General features: G+C 37.5%; 1 pseudogene; it reads right to left on the bottom strand.

The window, feature by feature from the left end:
• Positions 1-8,837: 8,837 nt before the first annotated feature.
• LOC118842432 lies at positions 8,838-10,876 on the bottom strand (annotated as a pseudogene).
• Positions 10,877-24,819: the final 13,943 nt, after the last annotated feature.

Raw genomic sequence — 24,819 nt, 5'->3', positions numbered from 1 at the left:
TTGCTTACCACCACAGAAGCTACATTTGAACTCAGGTCTTCCTGACTCCAGGCCCAATGCTCTCTCCACTGAACCATCTAGCTGCCTCACTTATACCACTGAACTGCCCCCAAATGGTTTTGGCTTCATGGATCCCCAGGGGTCCAGAGAACCACACTTTGAGAACCACTATTCTAAAGGAATTAGGGGAAATTCAGGTTTCTATAAAGCTTTTTGAGAAGAGTAGTAACATTACAATGACAAAATTAATATTTGTAGGTGATCTAACACCTGCTACATTCCCCCCAAAAAAACTCTGTCATTGTTACAATGGAAACAAACGAGAAGAAAATAGGAAGAAGAAAATAATCTCCCCCTCCTTTCCAATCCCCCCATCTCCCCACCCACCCACCCACCCTCCCTGGTTTCATTGCCATCTAGCTGATCACCTTTCTTGGGATGAATGTTCTTGGTCCTCAGGCAGCCTTTGCATCTTGTTAGGATCTGCCAGAGATTATACTCTGCTGTCAGAGGTTTCTGAGAACATAGGATCATTGCCACACCACTATGTATTATGAGATTTGGGGTTTTTTGTTTATGTTGTGCTAACATATTTGTAGTATGTCAATATAATGGACTTTTCCTTCTGGTAAGCTCTCATTTTAGTCTGGTTGCGCTCATAACATTTGGTACCATTTATGTCAGTGGAAATGAATGTGTCAGTAAGCCAGTATACACTGTCTACTTCCCTCCCAACAAAATTAATCAATCCCTCAGCAGAAAATTATTAGGCACATTATTTGCTTCAGTCTAATCATCTGTAAAATGGGATAATAATAGTACCTGCTTCCTAGGGTAATTGTGAGGCTCAAATTAGAAGATAATTGTGAAGCACTTAGCACAGTACCCAGCAAATAGTAAGTGTTAATAAATGTTCATTATTATTTTTATGTGCTAGGGTTGTCCTAAGGGCAGTAGATACAAATAAATGCAAATACACAGTTTCTGCCCTCAAGGAGATCTCATTGATGGTGGAGACTACATGACAATAGGCGAAAGAGAATAGAACGAGCACCTGCTACATGCCAGGCATTGTGTGAAGTGCTTTACAAGTAGTATTACATTTTATCCTCACAATAACCCTTGGAGTTGGGTTCTATTATTATCTGCATATTACAACTGAGGAATCTGGGGTGGAGAGGGGTTAAGTGATTTACTCAGAGTCACAAAGGTAGTAAATATCTGAGACCAGATGTGAATTTTAGGGCTCCCTAACTCCACGTTCAGTGCTCTATCTACTGCCCTACCTAGATGCCTCAAATAGCTATGTACGTACAAGAGAGACACAGTGTAAAGAGAAAGTAACTGAAGAAGAAAGCACTAAGGGGGTGGGGGCGAGATCTGTAAAGTCTTGAATCAATCAATCAACCAACATTTATTAAGTGATCACTATTACTAAGGACTGGAGATACAAAAAAAGGCAAAAGGAAGTTCCTGTCTACAGGGAGCTTACAATCTACTGGGGAAGACAAGATGCAAACAAATACAAAATAAAGAAAATACAATTTAAATAGGAAATAGGAAAGCACTGGAATTCCTAAGAGAAATTAGAGAAGGCTTCCTATAGAAGACAGGATTTTAGTTGAGACTTAAAGGAAGTCAGCAAAGCTAGTATATGAAGGAGAGGAGGGTGAGTGTCCCAGGCATGAAGTGGGGTGGGGTGGGAATCACCAGAGAAATGCTGGACGCTGAGATATGGAGTGTGTTTGTAAAACAACCAGTAGTCCTGTGTTACTGGGTGGAAAAGTGTGTGTTGGGGAGTAAAATGTATGAAGACTGGAAAGGTAAGAGAAGGGCTTGGAGAGAGTAGTTTCAATGGAATGATAAGGTCAGAAGCCAAATTAAAAGGGATTATGAAGAGAGTTAGAAGAGTCAAAGTGGAGGCACCTATTGTAAGTGACATTTTCAAAGAATTTATCTATTAAAAAAGAAGAGATATAGAAGATGTAGAACGTGGGATTTGTGCTGAGTCCTAAAGGTAAGCCAGGGAAGCTAAGTCTGAGGTGAGGAGGGAGAGAACTCTAAGCAAAGAGGAAAACAAATACAAAAGGAGATAGTAGAGACATGGTCTACAGGAAGTAGACCAATGTAAATGGATTATAGAAGAAGTAATGAGAGTGAAGTGTAAAAATATTAGAAAGGTAGGAAAGAACCAGATTGTGAAGGACATTAAGTGCCAAATAGAGCACTTTACGTTTGATGCTAGAGAGCAATAAAAAAATGCTGTGGGGAAAGAGGGAAAAAGAATGTTGACATGGTCAAGTATGCCTTTTAGGAAAATGAATCATTTTGGTAGCTTAATGAAGAGTGAATTGGAGTGGGGAGACACTTGAGATATGGCAATAACTAGAAGGCTATAGTCAGGTGAAAAGTAATGAGTAAAGTATGTATGATAGAGATGTTGTGAAGGTGAAAACAAGATTTGACAAGAGAATGGAGTGAGTATGGGTGAGCAGAACAGGATGGTACTGAGGTTGCCAGCCTGGATATCTGGAACGATTGTAGTGACCTCAATAGTAATAAAATATTGTGAATTGGAGACAAACTTACCTAGAATTCTTGGAAGAACTCAAAAAGGATTTTAAAAATCAAATGAGAGAGACAGAGGAAAACAATGAGAAAAGAAATGAGAGTGTTACTGTATTGTTAATGTATTTTTGTTTAATGGGAAGCTCTTTCCCATCTGTTAATAGGCCCAAGTGACCTGCTTAAGTCACATGGAAGCCTAAGTTACATGACTTTGAGTCACATGAAGCCTGTGTTAGGAGGAGCTTGCTGGACTGGTGGAACAAGAAGGGGTGGAGCAGGAAGGGTGAAGCAGAGCAGAGAGGAAGGAAGTTGGTGAGAGCAGTTAGAGTTGAGAGAGAGAGGAAGCAGGCAGCTAGCTGTGAGTGTTTGTTTGTGGGAAGGCTCTAACAGGGGGAAGGCTTGGAGATAGCGGTGCCCCCTGCATTGTTCTTGTATATAGATTTTTTGTTGCTATGATGGATTTGGCTTTCTGGTGTTGGGTATCAGCTTTCTGGTGTTTGAATACATGTTTTGATTCTGTCTTCCATATAGAAAATCTGTTATATTTTGCAATTCAGAACTATGCCAGCATATTCAAAGCTTCTGTAGGTGCTGTGAATATCGCGTTGGTGCTACAGATACATGAAAATTATGAAAAAAGGAGTCAACAGCTCGGTAAAAGAAACACAAAAAATACCAAATTAAAAACACCTTAAAAAACTGAATTAACCAACTGGTAAAAAAGACACAAAAATCCACTGAAGAGAAGAACTCCTCAAAAAACAGAATTGGCTAAATGGAAAAAGTGGAAGCTAATGATTCCATGGGACATCAAGAAGCAATAAAACTAAGTCAAAAGAATGAAAAAATAGAAGAAAATGTAAAATATCTCATTAGGAAAAAAAAAACAAATGACCTGGAAAATAGATACAGGAAATATAATTTAAGAATTATTGGACTACCTGAAAGCCATGATTTAAAAAAAAAGAGGCCTAGAAATTATATTTCAAGAAACTATCAAGGAAAAAATGCCCTGATATCATAGAAGTAAAAGGAGAAATAGAAATTGAAAGACTCCACTGATCACCTCCTGAAAGGGATCCCAAAATGAAAACTCCCAGGAATATTATAGCCAAATTCCAGAGTTCCCAGGTCAAAGAGAAAATATTGCAAGCAACCTGAGAGAAACAATTCAAATATCATGAAGTCATAGTCAATTTCACAGAAGATTTAGCAGCTCCTGTATTAAAGGATTGGAGGGCTTGGAATATGATATTCTGGAAAACAAAAGAGCTAGGATTACAACCAGGAATAACTTACCCAGCAAAACTGAGTACAATCCTTCACGGGGGAAACGAATATTTAATGAAACAGAGGAGTTTCAAGTATTCCTAATGAAAAGACCAGAGCTGAATAGAAAATTTGACTTTCAAATACAAGACTCAAGCATGCAAAAGTAAACACAAAAGAGAAATCATAAGGTACTATATATAAGTATCATCTTCCAATTGAAGAATAACTTTTGATATGATATTTATAACTCCAAAGAACTTTATTAGGATAAATAGGAGTCTATAGAGACAGAGAACATGGATATGAATTGACTATGATGAAATGAATTTTTAAAAAATTAAGGAGTGAGACAGAGGGATGCACTGGGAGAAGGTGTAAGGGAGAGGAAGAATGGGGAAAATAATTTCACATAAAAGATACATGAAAAGAAGAGCTTTTACAGTACAAGGGAAAATGAGTGGGGTAGGGTGATGGACAATGCTTGAACTTTACTCTCTTCAGAATTGGCTCAAGGAGGGCATAACATACACATTCAGTTGAATATAGAAATCTATCTTACCAAAAAGGGAAGCAGGAAGACAAGGGGATAAGAGAAGGTGGGCAGTACTAATAGAAGGGAAGGCGGATTAAGACAGTAAGTGGTCAAAAGTAAAACAGACTTTTAAGGAGGGAGAGGGTAAAAAGAGAGAGAGAGAGAAGGATAAACAGGGGAAAATAGGATGGAGGGAAATACCCAGTAATCATAACTGAATATGAATGGAATGAACTCAACCATAAATAAGAAATGGATAGCAAAATGATTAAAAACCAGATTCCGACAATATATTGTTTACAAGAAACACACTTGAAACAGAAGGACACATACTGAGTAAAAATAAGGGGCTAAGGCAGAATCTATTCCACTTCAGATGCAATAACAAAAAAGGAAGGGTAACAATCATGATCTCAGACAAAGCAAAAGCAAAAACAGACCCAATTAAAAGAAATAAGGAGGGAAAAACCATTTTGCTAAAAGGTTCCATAGACGGTAAAGTAATAACAACACTAAACATATATGCCCCAAATGGCATAGCAGCCAGTTTCTTAAAGGAAAGGTTAAATGAGTTATAGGTGGAAATAGACATTAAAACTATACTAGTAGGGGACCTCAACTTTCCTCTCTCTGAAGTAGATAAGATGAACCATAAAATAAACAAGCAATAAAGTGCCATGAAAAAGTAGATTAAAATTAATTGAAAATAAAATTATCTAATATTAAAGAATGAGTGGGTCAACAAATAAATCACAGAAACAATCAATAATGTCATTAAAGACAATGACAACAATGAGACAACATGTCCAGATTTATGAGATGCTAGAAAAGGTTTATATCTCTAAATACTTACCTCAATAAAATAGAGAAAGCACAGGTCAATGACTTGGTTGTAAAATTAAAAAACTAGAAAAAGAACAAATTTTAAATTTCCTATTAAACACCAAATTGGAAATCCTGAAGATTAAGGAAGATATTAATAACAATGAAAGTAAGAAAACAATTGAACTAATAAATAAAACTTGGAGCTGTTTTATGAAAAACAACAACAACAACAAAATAGATACGCAATTGGTTAGTTTGATTTAAAAAAAAAGAAGAAAACCAAATTACCAATATCAAAAATGAAAAGGATGAATTCACCACCAATGAAGAGGAAATTAAAATAGTTACTAGGAGCTATTTTGCCTAATTATATGCCAATAAATCTAACAATCTAAGTGAAACAATTGAATATTTACAAAAATATGAATTGCCCAGATTAACAGAAGAGGAAATAGAACAATAAATAGCACTATATTAGCAAAATAAATTCAACAATTCATCAATGAGCTCCTTAAGAAAAATCCCCAGGATGAGATGGATTCAGAAGTGAATTCTACCAAACATTTAAAGGAAAATTAATTCCAACACTACATAAACTATTTGGGCAAACAGGCAAAGAAGGAGTCCTATCATTTCCTTTTAAAACACAAATATGGTGCAGAAGCCTAATGCAGGAAGAGCAAAAATGGAGAAAGAAAATAGTAGATCAATTTCCCTAATAAATATTGATGCAAGAAGTTTTATTAAAATGTTAGCAAAGAGATTATAGCAGTATATCACAAAGATCATAGAGTAAAACCAGGTGGGGTTTATAACAGGAATATCCTTATTAGGACATCTAATAATGTGTCAATAACAAAAACAACAAAAAATCATATAAATATTTCAATAGATGTATAAAGAGTTTTTGATAAAAAACACCATTCATTCCAATTTAAAATGCTAAAAAGCATAGTAATAAATAGAGCTTTCCTTAAAATGATAAGTAGTATCTATCTTAAACGATGAGCAAACATTATCAGCTAGAAGCCTTTCAAATACTCTCAGAGTTGAAGCAAGGATGGCCATTATCACCACTATTATGCAATGCTAGCTATAGCAATAAGAAAAGAAAAAGAAATTGAAGGAATTAGACTAGGCAATGCAGAAATAAAACTAGCACTCTTTACAGATGATATGATGGTATACTTAGAGAATCAATTTAAAAATTATTTGAAACAATAGCTTCAGCAAAGATGCAAGATATAAAATAAAACCACATAAATCATTAACATTTCTATATGAATTATGAACCACGTCCAGCTAGAAATAGAGAGATTCTGTTTAAAATAACTGCAGACAATATGAAATACTTGTGAGTCTACCTGCCAAGACAAGCCCAGGAACTATATGAACACAATTACAAAATACTTTTCACACAAATAAAGTCAGCTCAAAACAGGAGAAATATAAATTGCTTAAGGGTAGGCCAAACCAAAATAATAAAAATGACAATTCCACCTAAATTAATTTGCTTATTCAATGCCATACCAATCAAACTACCAACAATTATTTCATAGAGCTAAAAAATAATAATAAAATTCATCTGGAAGCACAAAAATTCACAAATATCAAGGGAAGCAATGAAAAATAATTTTGAAGGAAGGTAGCCTAGCAGTACCAGATCCCAAACCATATTACAAAGAAGTAATCACCAAAATAATCTGGTATTGGCCAAGAAACAGAGTGGTAGATCAGTGGAATACATTAAGTATACAACATAGTAGAAATGACCATAGTAATCTAGTACCTGATAAATCAAATATCTAGCTTTTGGGACAAGGACTCACTACTTGAAAAAAATTGCTAGGAAAACTGTAAAGCAGTTTGGCGGAAACTAGGTATAGACCAACATCTCATACCTAAGATAAGGTAAAACTGAGTACATGGTTTAGACATAAAGGATGATATAATTAGGGGAGCATGAAAAATCTTACCAATCAGATCTATGGCTAAGGGAAGAATTTATGACCAAACAAGAAATAGAGAGAAGTATGGGATGTAAAGTAGATGGTTTTGATTACATTAAATTAAAAAAAGGTTTTGCACAAATAAAAGCAATGCTGCCAAGATTAGAAGGAAAGCAGGAAACTGGGGTGAAAACTTACTGCAATTTTCTCTAATAAAAGCCTTATTTCTCAATTATATAGAGAATTAAGTCAAATTTATAAGACTATTATTATCCCCCCAATTAACTCCACAATTAATAAATGGTCAAAGATATAATATGCATTTTTCAGAAGAAGCAATCAAAACTATAGTCATACTAAAAAATGCTCTGAATCACTATTGATTAAAGAAATACAAATTAAAGCAACTATTAAGTACTACCTTGCACTATCAGATTGGCTAATATGACAGAAAAGGAAAATGAAAATGTTGGAGAGGAAATGGAAAATTTGGGACACCAATGCACTGTTGGTGGAGTTTTGAGTTGATCAACCATTCTGGAGGACAATCTGGATAACCCAAAGGGTTATAAAACTGTGCATATCCTTTGACCCAGCAATATCACTACTACATTTGTATCCCAAAGAGATCAAAGAAAAAGCAAAGGGACATATATGTACAAAAATATTTATAACAGCTCTTTTTTGTGGTGGCAAAGAATTGGAAATTGAGCATATGCCCATCAGTTAGGGAATGGCTGAACAAATTGTGGTATATGATTGTGACAGAATACTATTGCTATAAGAAATGAGAAGCAGGATGGTTTCAGAAAAATCTGGAAAGTCTCATATGAATTGATGCAAACTGAAGTGAGCAAAACCAGGACATCTTTGTACACAGTAACAGCAATATCACATGGTAACCAACTGTGAATGTCTTAGTTATTCTGATCAATACAATGATCTAAGACAAATTCCAAAGGACTTCTGATGGAAAATGCTATTCCCCTCCAGAAAAAGAACTGATGAAGTCTGGATGCAGATTGAAGCATATTTTTTCTTAAACATTTTTCCTTTATTTTCCTTGTTTTGGGGGGAGAGCTGTTTTCTTTTGCAGCATGTCTAAGAGGTGGATATACATTTTTTTAGCTTTGTCTCTTTAATTTTCCATAAGGCATTTACTATCACATTTTTCAATGGTAAAAATGGCCCCCTCATTCTCCTTTGTTCAATGTAGGCACCTAGGTTTGTAGCTAGGAAGAAAATGAGGACCACAAAGAGTTCCCAAGTAAAACCAATAAGAGAGAAAAATCCCTTCTCTTTCTCTCAATTCATACAACTGGCCTTGAAACAGGCCAAGCAAGAGAAAAGGGCATCATCCGCGGTGACTGGGTGGGCAGGGTTTTCCTGGCAGGGACAAAGCCAAAGGCTGAACTGCTGGTTACCCTAGTGAAATATACATCTCTCCCATCCCCAGCAACTCTCTCCTTTAGCTTGCCAACTAATTTCCCACTTCCCTCCACCCCTCATCAGAACAGTGACATCTTTTCAGTAGCTGGACAAGCCCTTATTAACATCAGTCCAGAACAGAACAGTCCATTCCTTCTCTTTAAATCATTTGGTGGCTCTGCACAAGCTGGATAGGTAGGTAGACAGAGAGGGGGAGAAAGTGAGATCTTCATCGGGGAGCACTGGAGGGAAACAAACTTTTATCACAGCCGCTGCCGATATCTCATGATGGCCCACGCCGCGGCCATGGCAACAGCAAACAATGGCACCAGGACCATGGCGACCGGGATGCCACTTGGTTCCCCTTCCCCTCGATGACCCTAGGGTCCATTCTGCACCTGGACCCTGTGTTGCACTTTGAGTGACACGGCATAACCGGCATTTCGGAAGAGGTCCACAACATCCTGATGCAGCAAATTCTTCAGGTCTTCACCATTCACCGAAAGGATCTTATCACCCTCCTGGAGCTGCCCATCCTGGGCGGCAGCCCCATCCTCTTTGATCCGGCTGATGTAGATGCCAGTATCATTAGATATATATTGTTGATCTGTCCCTATAACAATGTTGAAGCCCAGCCTGAGGGTCCCCAGAAAAAGTAGTATTCTTCTTCCGTGACCAGATTTCCATTCGTGCTTTACCCAGGGACCAGGGTTTTCCACCCCGGACCGGATTCACCACCACCACCACCCCACCCCACCACCACCACCCCCGCCCCCGCCCCAGCCCCTTCGTGTTCACAGGACTGAAGGTGAAAAAAAAACCCAGCTGCAGCAGCAGCACTTTCAGATTCATCAGCCGCCCTGGACAGGAAGAGGAGGATGTGGATATATTTTTACATGACTTCACATGCATAGCCTACATCAAATTGCTTGCTTTCTCAAGGAGGGAAGGAGGGAGTAGGGTGAGAGAGAATTTGGAACTCAAAACTTAAAAAAGCATTTTACATGTAATTATGAAGTATTTAATGAATAAATAAAATATTGGGAAGAAACAGTAATAGAAACTTTATTTATTTATTTATTTACTTACTTATTCTAGTAATAGAAAATTTAGGAAGAAGGGACTGTGGAAGGTTACAACGGTAACATTTGAGCTAAAAATGCCCGAAAGACTCAGTGAGAATAAAGGATTCCTGAGGACCAGGAGCCCAAATGATCATCCTCAAACTAGGAATAAAATAGAAGATAACAAAAGACTTTTCTGAATGGATGAATGAATGAAAAAGCATTTATTAATTTCTGCACCAAGTGCTGGAGAGAAAAATACAAAAGCACAGTCAGTCATTGTCCTTCAAGGATCTAACATTTTGAGGGGATAGATAAAAGGGCAATTATTTTTAACAATATTTTCCTTTTGAAAGTTAAAGGAATGGTAACTGGGGTTCTTTGAATGCACTTTGACACACCCTTCACAGTATTGCTTTGTTTAAAGATTAAGAACTAAAAAAAGATGGTGAGGACAGTTACTATGTCTTCTACATCTTTGTATTCCCATGCACCTAACCCTCTATGCACAGTAGGCAAAGAATAGACAGATGATAGTTTTTTTAATTAAAAGGAATAGAATGCATCCCTTATTTCTGAGTTATCACCATAAAGATGTTGTCCCTCCTTGGTAGAATATTTTAAGTAACATTCTTTCAACTGATTTTGTTGAAGTTTGTTTTGTGGTGGTAAAGAGTGATTATCTATATTAGATGATCCAGGAATTCTTTGGACTCCTGAAAAAAACCCAAGGGGAGAAAAGTTTTAGTCTTTCTGCCCTAGGGAGTAGAATTTAGGATAGCTGCTTTGATGTTTATCATTTTCCTTTGCTTTGAAATAATTGAAATCTCCATTTTTAAAATTTTGTTCTTTCCCATGATCATCACAATCACATCATCATCATCATCATCATCATCATCATCACCATCACCATCACCATCACGATCATTATTCACAACAGCAACATCATCAGAAAACATTGGCTGCTGGGGCTGGCACTGTGTTAAGAATTATATAGAATGAGTTGAAAAAGATGCTTGTTATTTTTTAAGATGTTCTGGCTCTGCTCTCAGAGTTCTTTACTTCTAATTTTCTATCTTTTTTTGTTCTTTGTATTTCTCCTGAAGAGTTTTCCCAGGAGGATTTTGAGAAAGTGGTGGCTCATTAATGGACCCCCCTAGCAAATGCCAAAGGAGCTTCCACAATCTCATTGGCAAACACTGATGTGGTTACATAACCGTGGGCCATGTTCTGGTCATTGTCGAGCTAACTACCTGTTTCTCTGCCTAATTATTTGAGATGAGTGCACAATACAGATTTTGGAGTCCATGAACTGGAGGGCTCTCAAAAAAGGTCTGGGGTAATTAAAGGGGCCCTTTGATCCTCTGGCCTATTGTGTCTCAGAGGAGGATAAAATAGGGCATTGCTAGTATTCCTCTTTGTTACTCATTTTAACAGGAGGAGAGGGTGTTTTGATTTTTATGGTTATCTTAAGCAGCAAAGCTCTTTAGTGTTTGTGGTCTCTTTTCATACTTATAGGAAATGTTTCTTCTATGAACCCAACTCTTAATAGGGGTGAGGCATGGAGTTTCAGGCTTTTAATGAGACACAACCACTTTTTAGTGCCTTTAGAGGGCTATGCTTATCCCTTTCCGTTTTTTTCCCCTGCAACATTCTTGGGTCCATAATATGGATAGCTTTTAAAAAAAAGACTTTTTGGCTGGTCTATAAATTATAAAAATACTTTACTAAGGGCTACATAAATGGCAGGGTATTTTTTCCCTTTCTCTGCATAGTGGAATTACCTTAGGAAAAAGGTTGAAATTGTCAACAATTTTAGGGTATAGGAACCTGTTTCTGGTTCCTTACTTAACCACTCCCATCTGAAGGGCAAGAGTGATTCTTAAGGTGATGTCCTGCTTGGTGGAGAAGCATAGCTGAGTGCACCTGCTGTTTTCCTTCAAACCTGCCCCTAGAAACCTGTTGCATATTCATGTAAGAACATTAAAAAATGCCATCCCAACACCAAAACATCCATCCATCCAGTATTCTGTGTGACACTGACATCTAATACTGCATGTGCTGTGGGAGAATATAACACAGGGTACACTAGTTGGCCTCCATGACATAGCCTTCTCAGGGATCAGGAATGTAGCCCCAAACATCCCTAGCTTCTCATTAACCTTCCATTATGCATATATCATCCATTAATTTATCAGAAGCTTCCTTGAACATGTTTATTTTTGCTCCCTAAAGTTTAGTCATTCATAGTTACAAATTTATCAATAGCTCAGAGCAGAGTAAAGATTTTATGCACAATTAAGAAGTTCATTATCAAAACACATCCATTATTTATCAAGCAAAAAAAAAACCCTAAGCAGAGACCTTGGCAAAAAGTGATCTCTTAAATTAGGTCTCGGGGGAAGAAATCTTTAATGCCAACTCCAAGGAAATAAGCTAGCTTACTGCACCAACCATAGTATCTGATGAATGAAAACTGAAGCAAAAGTGAAGCTTTACCAGAAGCAGGGTTTTTGTCTAATCAAAGACAGCTTCCACCAGCTGTTCAGCAAGTTTGCTTTGTAGCAGTCAGTAAGAGTGGCTGGGATGAGGAACTAGGCAGAACTTCACATTGGAAATACCACAGCCCCAGACAGGCCTCTCTTCCCTCCAATCGCACAGCCTTATACAGTCTCCCCTACAGAAAAGGGAGAAATGGGGGTTCTTCAAACTGAAGAAATCTGGCCACTCTGATGCTAAATGTTTGAGTTCATAAAGGAGATGTTAGATAAAACTGAAGTCAAAAGAGGGTATTTCTGAGCCATAGAAGGTGTGGTACAGAGAAGTCAGGACGTCATTCCTCAGTCACTGTCATTACTTTAATGTCACTCTTATCCTCAGTTTTTCAATAAAATCCCTTTCTGATTTTCTCACACTGGGAGGTCCTTTAAAAAAATTTCTGTCATTTGCTTTTAATTTCCTTTTGTTTCACTCTCTCTCTCTCTCTCTCTCTCTCTCTCTCTCTCTCTCTCTCTCTCTCTCTCTCTCTGTCTTTTCAGACCTTCTGTTTCCTCTAGGCTCACAAAACCAGGCAAAAGGCAGTGGTGGAGTGAACTAAATTGGTAACTGATTAGAAAGAAGGGATCAGATGTAGGAAATTTTCTGGAGGTAGATACAGCAAGATTTGACAACTGACTGTATATGTGGGGTAAGGGAGAGCAAAGGGTTGAGGATAATAATACAATTCTTAGGAGGCTTGGAGAGTGGCAGTACCTTCAACAGGAATAGAAGTTTTGTCCATGGTTGGGTTGGTGTGCATAGGGGTGCAGGGAGCAGAATGGGCCTTCTCAGGAGGCATTATAATGTTAAGCTAGACAAAAAGCTAACTTAATCTCCCAAATTAGTTTTTCTGGGGTTATGTGCCTGTTTTTATGCCTAACTGTATTCACCCAGATTCTTCCTCTCCAGAACTCAACCCTTGTTGTCCTTTGTGACACTATCCAAATCCACGTGGCACTGAACAAGTGGTTCAATGTATGATGGTCTATTCCCTTCATCATAAAAACACGCTATCTTTCTGTAACAAAGGTCTGCATGTCACACTGTTGTGCACAAGAAGAAAGAGGGGCAGAGCATGGTAATGAGGGTGTCAGTATTTCATGGTACACAGGACACTGGATTTGGCAGCAGAGGCCTGGATTTTAATCCTGGCCCCACTGCCTTCTACCAGTAGAGCCATAAACTCTTAATTGGTATCTCTGTCTGAAGTATCTTCCCACTGCAATCCATCTGCCACACATATAGTAAAGTGATTTTCCTTAAACATAGCTCTGATCACATTACTTTGCTACTCAATATACTCCAGGGCTCTCTGTTTCCTCTAAAACCAAATATACACTCTTCTTAAAGGCTTCACAACCTGGGCCCAAGTGATATGTAACTTTACTTGCCACATGCTGTAATCCAGCCAAACCAGTTTCTCTATGGTCTTCACTCACACACAACACTCCATCTCCTGTCTGTGCCCTAACAAACAGCCATTCCATGTGCCTGGAATGCACTTTCTCTTCATTTCTAAGTTAAAGAATCTCTCACTTCCTTTGAGATACAATAAAAATACCATCTTCTACAGGAAGCCTTTCCTGATCCCTCCAATTGCTAGTGTCTCTTTTTCCTTAACTGTCTTGTAACTAGCTACGTTTTAATTCATTTTGTTTTTATTCTGAAAAGGAGACAATGAAGGAAAATGTCAAGTAGTTTTGAGATACAGAAGAGAGAAGAAGCTGATGGGAAATTATCTCCATTTCCTCAATAGACTTAGGCACAACCCTCAGCTGGAAGGAAGGGGAGGGGTGATAATGTGAGAGGCTTAAGGACAAAAGAGGTTTCAAACAGCCTGTGTGGAGCATGGCATACAGACTCAGTAGGATTGTCTCATAAATTTATAGTTATTTGAGAGCATTTCATTTCATCTACTTGGGCCTCAGTCTTCTCACCTATGAAATTAAATGAGGGGGTTGGACTTGGCCTCTAATGTTCCTTCTGGCCAGGGTTAAATGGTAACAACTGGCTGATGAGGGGGGAGTGGGGAGGGAGCAAGGCAGAGGATCTAAGCATGACATTTTAATTTTAATCTCCATTATTAACATTTTCTCTATTAGGTGCTTTAAAGTCGATACAACCAACAAAACAATAAATCAAGTCCTAATTTGTAGGTTTGCTGAATTCTGAGGCGTAAATGCTCACAGTGAAAATTTAACAATTGCTTCCCATGAGGAGCTGGCTCTAACACACCCTGGCTTCTGGTTCTAGCACTTTGATCCTGTGATCTATGACTGGGAGCATGGATTATTAGAGTTTGGCAAAGAGAATTAGTGGAGAGAGAGAGAGAGAGAGAGAGAGAGAGAGAGAGAGAGAGAGAGAGAGAGAGAGAGAGACAGAGAGAAGGAGACAGAGACAGAGATAAAGACAGATTATAGTGTGTTCCTGTGCAGATTCCTAGGCAATTTGAGAGAGGCTTTTGAGATATCCAGAGTTGATTATGTGTTTAGAGTGAATTTTGAGTTGTGAGAATAATCTGAAAATGAGATCTAGTGTACAACAAAGGAAGATATCTTCTGTCTCTGTACCTGGCTAGAGAGATTGTGCGCCCTGGGACTTGGACCAAGTTTCCACATGATAATATTAGTTTTTTGGAAGTCTGATGATAGGAAATCATCAAAACACTACCTTTTCTCCATCAAAGACAGTGGAATTGCCACATTTACCCTAGAGGTAGCTAAGTAGTTCAGTGGGTAGAGCAGGGGGCCTGGAGTCAAGAAAACGTGAGTTCAGATGTGACCTCAGATGCCAACTAGCTGTGTGAAAGTCACTTAAGCTCTCCCAGCCTCAGTTTTCTCAATTGTAAAATGGGGATAATAATCACCTTCCTTGAAGAGTTTCGGTGATGATCAAATTAGATAATACTCGTAAAGGACTACCACAGTGTTTGACACATAGTAGGTGTTATCGAAATGCTTATTCCCTTCTCTTCTCTTCCCCCAACATTGCAGTCCCAGATATGCTTATAGAAAAGGTGGACGTAATGTTAACTTGGGAAAGACAGGAAAAGAAGATAAATTGGATCAAGTGGGTACATGTAGAAGAAATCTATACTATAGGCCACACAATTGTGAAGTTGTTGCGGGACTGATATTGGAGGTATTTAAAGAAGAAGAAGATATCAAACTCATGAAAAAAATCTTGAAACTTATTAATACTGAAAAAGGTATTCAATAACTACTAACCTATGTGTCTACTCTTGCACCTACAAAAAAATGTTAAGAGTTATCTATACGTAAAGCAGGAGCATCCTTAATTTAATGATGATGTTAGAAGGGAACAAGTGACTTTCACAAGCAATATTCAACAATGCACCATAGCTTGACTACTTCATAATTGACTAAAAGATATAGAAAATATAAGATACCCTTGTGTGTATGTTTGGTGATTATGAAAAAAAGCATTTTATCTAATAGACCAACAACAACCAAGAAAACAAAACAAAATATTCTCTTATGGGTTCTTTTACAACAAGTTGTCTTCTATATATACATCAAAATTATCCTTCTCCTCCCACCCCCAAAATGGGTTGGGCTAGTTTTCCTAAAAAACAAAACAAAACAAACACAAAAAAAGACAAAGTCCCAGAGATCTGATTGACCTCCTATACTTGCCCTGAGGCAGCTTCCTGGTAGGTTCTGGCCATAATGCCCTGGCTTCCTGGTCACCTAAGGGCATAAAAAAGATTACTGATGTGGAATTTAGAACTCTTGGATTGGTATATGACTACATGAACCACCACACTCTACCCTAATGACTAAGTATGTTTTTTTTTTTAATAAAGTGCTATGGTATTCTTGCTAATATCCTTTCTGTGCTATAGCTAAATAAACATCTTTTTGTTAACTGTTCAATGACTTATGAGTGCCTCATTTTGTCCCACCATCGAAGCTGAACTAGCAGGGTGCCAATAAGAGTCAGGACAGCAAATAATAACTCTTAAGCAAAGCCTCTAACAGGGAGATGTATACTTGTCAAAGATATTTGCCACTATGATGGAGGAAATCTAATGGAGAGGGCAGGTCAAAGAGGTATTGCCCCTGTGGATGATAAGATTCTCTAGATGATCCTATTTGTAGATAACATTGTTATGTGGTACCAAATCTCTGGACACTGCACTGGCCAAAAGTGGAATGGCTTGCTTCAAAAGGTGGTAAAGTACCACTTCCTTGGAGGTCTTCAAGCTGAGGCTGGACGAACCATTTGTTGAGAGAAAGAGATTTCTTCAGGTGTGAGTTAAACTACATGGTTGCTGTGGTCCCTTCCAAATCTCAAAATCTATGATTTTATGATTCTGGAAAAAAACTTTAATCACTCAAGGAAATGTATAGTGCTGCTTCTCTCTCCTGAATGATCATCATCATCACATCTACCATGAAAAGTGGTCCTATGCCCTCTTTGAGTCCCTTTTTCTCAAAATAACAGAAAAAAACCATGAATCTCTTTTAGTTTATCTTGGCATTTATTACCAATGTTAGTCCTCTCTGAGCTCGAAACTCACTGACATTCCTGCAGAACTACGGCACACTTGTATCCATTCTCCATTATTTGACTTTTTTCCATCTTCTATCATTAGGAAATTTAAGTTGGTAAATAGGTTTCCTCTGGGTTCAAATTGACCTCTTTAGATTGTGTCCTTCATTGGAATTATTATTTAAACCTCCCTAAAATTCATTCTTAAGAGCTTCCTATCCCTCTAGGTCTAATTACCATGTGGATGTTTGTCATTGGATACTAACTTTCAATTCTCTAACTTTTTGCAAGCTGTTGTCCCCCAAATGTAAGGTACATGTCAAACTACTCCTGGTTTTCCTTTCCTCTATCACAAACTCTGTGATGGAATGATCACTTCCCCCTGAGGTTCCTGACATTTCTAATTTCAGAAATCAATTCCTACTAACTTCTTTTCCTTGTTACTTCTTCCACTTTTGACACATTAAATTATCAATAAAGCAGTTCATGAATTTATGAGGTGCTTTGCTTTGGAAGAAAATTCTAGCAGATGTTCTGATAGTGCAAGGTCCCCATCACTACTCAATTATGCCATTAAACCAAGCTCATGATCCATTTACAGAACTCATTTCTTTCCTTATTCAATTTGGGTGGTCTATAGTATATTCCTTTGACAAAGATACTTTTTTCTCTGTCCCTTAATTTTCACTTAGATACTCTCATCATGTTTCCTCTCTCAGAAGCTTAAATTTCCTTATGTGAATATACAATTCGAATATATAATGCCATTCTATTACCAATTCATTTTTCTTCTTCTATTCTTTTTTAGTAAGGCTCCAGAACTATATTTCAGTAATAAAACCAGTTATGCATATGAAGTTAAATATTTCCTTGTAATAGGATCTCCAATTTGCTTTGCTTATCTGTAATAAATACTCTGTATATTTATCTATAAGCATCTGAGACCATGGGCTTTGCTGCTGGTTCTCTTGGATTGTATCTATATAAAATTACAAGAAAATCTCATTTTATTGTGCTTTACTTTATTCTACTTTGCAGATGTTGCCTTCTTTTGGAAGGTTTATGATAACCCTGTGTAGAACAAGATTATCAGTGCCATTTTTCCAACAACATATGCTCACATTGTATCTCTTTGTCACATTTTGGTAATTCCTGCTGCATCACAGGGGTTAGGGACACCCTATGATGTGGAAAATATGTGTATAATTTTTTGATCCTCCCTTTATACCAGAGAAGAAGTCTGAATTTTTTTTTTCTTTTTCTTTTATGGGGTGTTTACAGTACCTTGTTGTCAAATTTGGGTTAAGTGTCATATGCGGGCCTTTGTGTATTGTTTGCAGCTTCTGCAAAACTCCCTCAAAATTCCCATTTAATTTCTTGTGCCACCCATGATGTACTGAAATGGCAATGAGGAAAGTCGTGATGTGGAAGGGATAAATGTATTTCGAAATTTTTCATCATTTTTATATCTGTTAGAGTGATCTGTGATCAATGATCTTTGATATTACTATTGGAATTGTTTTGGGCCACCACGAACTGCTCCCATATAAGATAGTGAACTTAATCAATAAATGTTATGTGCGTTTTGACTGCGATACCAACTAGCCATTCCCTGATGGCTCTCCCTCTCTTTGGACCTCCCTATTCCCTGAGACACAACAATATTAAACACTAATATAGTTGATAAAGCAGCAGCAGGGTTTGAGAAGAGTGACTCTGATTTCGAAAGAAGTTCTACTGCGGATAAAATGCCATCAAATAGCGTCATATGCCACAGGGAGATCTTTTGTGAAAGGAAGAGTCAATTGATATGGCAAACTTCATTGTTGTCTTATTTTAATAAATTGCTACAGTCACCCCAGTTTTCAGCACCCACACACTGATCAGTCAGCAGCCATCAAGAATGAGGCAAGACCCTCCATCAGCAAAAAGATTATGAGTCACTGAAGGCTCAGGTGATGGTTAGCATTCTTAGCAGTAAAGCATTTTTAAATTAAGGTATTGCTGGGTTGGGCTTTTTTGGACACAATACTATTGTACATTTAATTGACTATACACATAAAAGTTACATGTACTAGGAAAGCAAAAAAAATCATGTAATTTACTTTATTGTGATATTTACTTTATTGCAGTGGTCTGGAACTAAACCTGCAGTATCTCTGAGGTATGCCTGCATTGTGATTATCTAGGAATATTTCACTGATGTTAGGATTCTTATTCACTATGACGTCTAAATTGATATTAATATTAGTTTTTTTTTTAAATTCCCCTCTCTTTCTTAGTTTAAAGTGAATTTGTCCACTTTGTAAGACTCTAATCCCATATTTTTGCCAGACCTTCTTAGGTCCTCTCTATTTCCATATTTTAAGACATGATCCAAGAAACAGAACCCAAGATTTTTAATACCAATACCCTACCAATGTTGTTGTACAACTGTGAGTCATGGAATACTGCAATTTATATATATATATATATATATGTATATATATATATATATATATACTGCAATTTATATATATATATATATATATATATAATTTATATATATTGACCCTGAGGGAGAAGCACATAGTGGGCAAAAATGGGTTGCATATAATAAACTAGAAACCTGGAACAACTAGACTGAAGGATATGATCAAGGAAACATATGATTGAAAAATAAGATATTAAAAACTGGTGAATACTTGGTATGCTCTACTGATATACCCTCTATGTTAATAGGAAGCAAGAAGGACCCCCAATACATTGGGTAAACCCTCTTTTCTCCCGAATTTATGGGAGAACAATGGAGGTATATGAATGTACTTCAGTCTGCATAACTGGAGAACACAGAGGCGTTTAAGTAGCATTGAGATCCACTAAGTATTTGAGTTACCACCCCACCAGATTGTTGGAGCTCAGATGAGATGATGTAAATAAAATGCTCTGTAAACTACTTTATAAATGCCAGCAATTATTCTTTGTAAAGGGCTGTTGTGGTAGTATAAAACCAGACAAATCCAAAAGCACATCAGCAAACAATTTCACCAAGCAGTTTAATTATGACCTTCTGTCATGTGATGTCCAAATAAATCTGCCATAATCCTTCCCCTCACCTCTACCTATATATCATCAACTACATCTTGACATTTCTATCTGGCAGTCCCACTGGCATCTCAAACTCAACATGTGTAAAGTGAAATTATCTTCATTCCGTCTACTCTTCCAATCTTCAAAAATCCACTTTAAATGTCTTGATGAAAAGGACTATTTAAAAAAAAATAACATCCCCAGTGCCTCGCATAGTACATCACACTTGAATAAATCTGTGTTGAATTTGTTCAATTGAATTGAACTCTACCACCATCTTCCCAGGCACCAATGTTCATAATTTTTGACTCATCTTTGCCTCTCCCTTCCCTTACCACCCACATCCAATCTACTGCCAAACCCTGTCCATTCTGTTTCCACAGCATCTCTCACATCTGTTCCCATCTCTGCATTCAAATAGTCATCATTCTAGTTCAGGCTTTCTTCCTCTCTCATTTGGTCAATTGTAATAGCCTCCTAACCCTGGCTCCAGTCTTTCGCTTCTCCAATAAATTGTCTACACAACTGACAAATACATCTTTTTAAGGCATGGGTTGAATCATATTTACTGAAGGCTTAAGAACCTTCCGTGGCTCCATATTTCCCTCAGTATAAAATAGAAGTATGGAAACTGGCATTTAAGTACCTCTAAAATATAACTCCAAGCTACCTTCCCAGCATTATTTCACATTACTCTTCCACAATGACTATCTGTTCCAACAAAACTGGAATACTGTCGCCTGAACTTAGCATGATATTGCCCACCTAGAGAGCACTTCTTCTTTTTCTTTATCTTTATGAATACTGCTGTAATTTAAAGATTTGATATAGTGTCACTTCTTCCCTTGAAGTCTTCCCTGCTTACCCCATGTGAATGTGTTCTTTCCCTTTCCAAATTTTCCTAAAGTTCTTTGCATCTCTCTCTTCCCCTCCCTCAATACTCTACATAATGTTATTCTTCTCTGTGCACACATCATACCCCTCTACCAAGAAAATATAAGTTTCTTGAAGACATGGCCTATATCACTTAAAAGTATATATGAGTTTCCAGCATATATAGTAAAATGACTACTTTGCATGTACCCATACCATACCCTACATGACATTATTCTCATCTGAGTGTATATTATACCCCCAGATCAATAGAATGTAACTTTCTTGAGGGCATGGACTATGCCATTTTTTAACATTTGAATCATAAAAAGAAATTCTATGTACATAATAAATGTTTAACAAATGCATTTGAATAAACTGGATTCAGAAGACTCTGGTACAGTAAGCTTACATTTATCTGGACATTCCCTGCTCTGAAACAGAAAGCTCAAATAATCATTTTTATATAATTTCTGAGTTCTACTTTTAGGAGAGGGAGACAGATGATTCAAAAAGAGGACCCTGAGAATCTACAAGTTCCCAAATGCATCTACTTTTAAAAAGAAAATTACATAATGTTCATTATTGTTTTAGTATTCATTTCTTTCTATTTTGTTCAGTTTCTTCAGAAAGTTCATATTTTATAATATTATGATACAGTGTTAGCCAGAATGTTCAATTAAGCAGAACACTCTATTCCCTAACTATTTTAGGGTAATTGCAATCCAATCCAATTAAATTTAATCCAATTCAACAGACTTTTATTAAGCCTCTGGTCTGTACAAAGCACTGTGCTAGGCACTGGGGATACAAAGATAAAAAAAGAAGAAGCAGTTCCAGCCCAAAAGGAGGGACAATGATATTAAAATCTTATGGGTTTTAATGAACAGTAAACTCATTATGGTGAGGTATGACAATAAAAAAGCTAATATGATCTTAGGCTGCTTTAACAGAACTGTAATGAAAGTCCTCCTTAATCTTGACGTTGTCAGATCACACGTAGACCACTGAAGTCCAGAGCTCAGTTCTAGGTGCCACATTGTAAGGACAATAATACATTACATTGAGAGGACTGGGATGTTAAAGAAACTTGAGACTGTGCTAGACTAAGATTGACTGAAGAAGCTGGAGATATTTAACATGGAGAAGACTCAGAGGGTGAGAAAATATTTTTTTGGAGGGTCATGGCAAAATGCAAAACTAGAGCAAACAGGAAGAGATTGAAAAGTCAGATTCTGGTTCAACGTCAGGAATAATTCTCTAAATGTTCCAAAATGAGCTGTTCCCAAATAGAATCGGCTACAGTGGGTGGCCGTGTTTCCTGTCCCTGGAAATCTTAAAGAGAATCCACATAAACACTTACTTGTTGGAAATGTTGTAGGTGGAGATTCTTGTTCAGGTATGCTATAGCCTGGATAACCTCTTCCAAATTGAAGATTCTGTGATTCTATTTTAAAAAATCCAATAATATTTTTAGAACTTAAAGTTTAGCTATTCTGGACAGCTACAGTGGATAGGGCACTGGGCCTGATGTCAGTAAGACCTCTCAGATACTCGCTAGCCTGGGCAAGTCACTTAACCCTGTTTGCCTCAGTTTCCTCATCTGTAAAATGAGCTGGAGAAGTAAGTGCAAACTAACCCAGTATCTTTGCCAAGAAAAACCCAAATGAGGTCATAAAGAGCCAGACACAACTGAATTGACTGAACAACAACAAAAAATACTTCTCCTAAACTATAACTACTTTACCTACAAAACCTAGCTACTCTCTAATCCTCTACCAAGCTCATCCGCATCTTCCCATTTCTCAGGCAAGCCTACCAACCTTGCTAAGCCTCTTTCTCAACAGTAAAATAAGGAAGCTGAACAGAAAATCTCTAAACTCTCTGCTTTAATTCCTATCATTCTGGAATCCAGCTGTAGGAAATGAGAGAGAAGGTAGGAAGGTAGAAAAAACAGGGCAGTAAGTATGATAGATTTAGAGCTAGGTGCCCTCGGAGGTCACCTAATCCAGGGGTTTTAAAACTTTTTTGTATTATGGACTCTTTTGGTAGTTTAGTGAAACCTATGGACCCCTCAACATCAGGGAAAACAGGGTTTAAATCTAGTCTCAGACATTTACTAGCTGTGTGACCCTGAGTATGTCACTTAACCTCTGTTTTCCTCAGTTTCTTCAACAGTGAAATAGAGAAAATAGCACCTACTTCACAGGGTTGTTATGAGAATCAAATGAGGTCATATTTGTAAAGCACTTCATACAGGGCCTGACAAGCAGTAGGCACTATATAAATGCTTATTTTCCCTCCCTCTCCCCTTCCTCAGAATACTGGTTTGTCAGCTATATTGCTAATTATAGTAAATACCAAATTTCATTTAGAGAATTGTGAAAATATGTTTTTTTTCTGTTCCAAGTTTATGGACCACCCCTGAAATTGCATCCACGGACATGACTTTATGAAACTCCTGATCTAGTCCAAGCTCCTTCATTTATTAATGAAGCAACTGAAGCCAGCGGAGGTAAAATGACTTGCCCAAGGCCATACTGGTAGCCCCAAATCATATTGGTGGCCCAGGGTAAGAGGTAGAGGTAAAATTTAAACTCAAATCTTCTTATCCCAAATCCAGCACTGCACAAGGCAGCCTCTGTCTCCAGATTAGGAGTAGGAGAGTATAATTTAAATAGTCAGAAAGGAACTCTGCCCATTCCCTTCAAACATGCCACGTCTGTAACTTGGTTAGAATTACCTCATTTTAAATTCTTAAAAAAAAACCAACCCTGAACAAAAACCTTTGAGTTTCCTTTAATTAGCTACTAGATCAGTCCTGCAAGGAGTCTAGAGGCATCTTTCTGCAAGTGAATGAAAACTCCTTTGTTTATACAGCCTTTCTCTCCAACTTCTTAAGAACTGTCCTTTAGGAGGAGTATTGAGTATCTATGCATGCAGAAGGTAATTAGTTACAGAACCTGCAGGTTTAAACTTTTGTTTAAAGAACTTTTTTTTTCTTTAGTGATTCAGCTGAGTAGAGTACATTTCTGGGGGGTGGGGAGGAGAGTATGGGGAGGGAAAGACAGAGGGAGAGAGAGATAGGGGAGAGGGGAGGGGAGAGAGAGACAGAGACAGAGACATACAGAGAGAGAGACAGAGTCAGAGAGACAGAGACAGACAGAGAGATGGAGAGAAAGAGAGAGAGGGAGGGAGAGAGGGAGAGAGAGGGAAGGAGGAAGAGACAGACAGACAGAGACAGAGAGACAGAGACAGAGAGAGACATAGAGACAGAAGGAATGAAGCTATCGCGAATGAAATATTGCAGTCATTAAGGAATGAAATTAGCCTCAAGAAAGGCAATACAGTACAGCATGAAAAGTACTCAACTTGGAATCATGGGACCTGAGTTCAAATCCTGAACTTTCCCCATATTAACTGGATAATCTTGGGCAGCTCACTTAAGCTTCTTTCCTCATTTGTAAAATATGGCAACCGGACTAGTTGATCTCTCCCTAAGGCCCTTTCCAGCTCTGGTTTTATGATCCTATAAGTTAGGAAATTTCATTAAATTATTTCTTGTACATTCCTCTCTCCATACCTCTTGCCAAAGATGCCAAAAAAAGAAAAAGAAAGAAAAAGAAGAATCAGAATTTTACAGAGATTCTAGGTGTATTTTTATTTTTTTAATGTCTTGCTCTAGCAGCTATCATAGAGTCTTATAGGGGATAACATCAGGGTTGACAGGCCTTCAATTTAAAATACTACATTTGTTTTATATTTTTAACATACATATAATTCATTACAGACATTTGAAACAAATGGTTCTGTCTCCTATATACATAAAGACCAAGGTAAGGGAAGTGGAGAACTCACAAGAATATCTGCACTGTTCCTGAGAAAGTTGAACTGAGGTGCCATATTCCTTGACCTGGCAATCAGAAAGAAGGACTGTGGGGACTTTGAGACAGTCTCCATAGAGGAAGATGAAAATACTTGTTTTTTTATAGACACGTTATTGACAAGGAACTGATAGATATAGCCAGAGGTGTTCAATTCACTCAGATGATCGCATTGTCTCATTTTAGGGAGATAATACTCTTTACTGGGTGAGTCCAACAATGCCCGATGCTCCTATTTATCCCTGCATGCAATGGAGGTAGGGCCATTTTCTATTGCACTTCCCATGTTATTTTTAAAAGCT

The sequence above is a fragment of the Trichosurus vulpecula genome, chromosome 3 (assembly GCF_011100635.1).
Source record: "Trichosurus vulpecula isolate mTriVul1 chromosome 3, mTriVul1.pri, whole genome shotgun sequence".
Taxonomy (NCBI): Eukaryota; Metazoa; Chordata; class Mammalia; order Diprotodontia; family Phalangeridae; genus Trichosurus; species Trichosurus vulpecula.
This window is presented reverse-complemented; position numbering and strand designations above follow the sequence as displayed.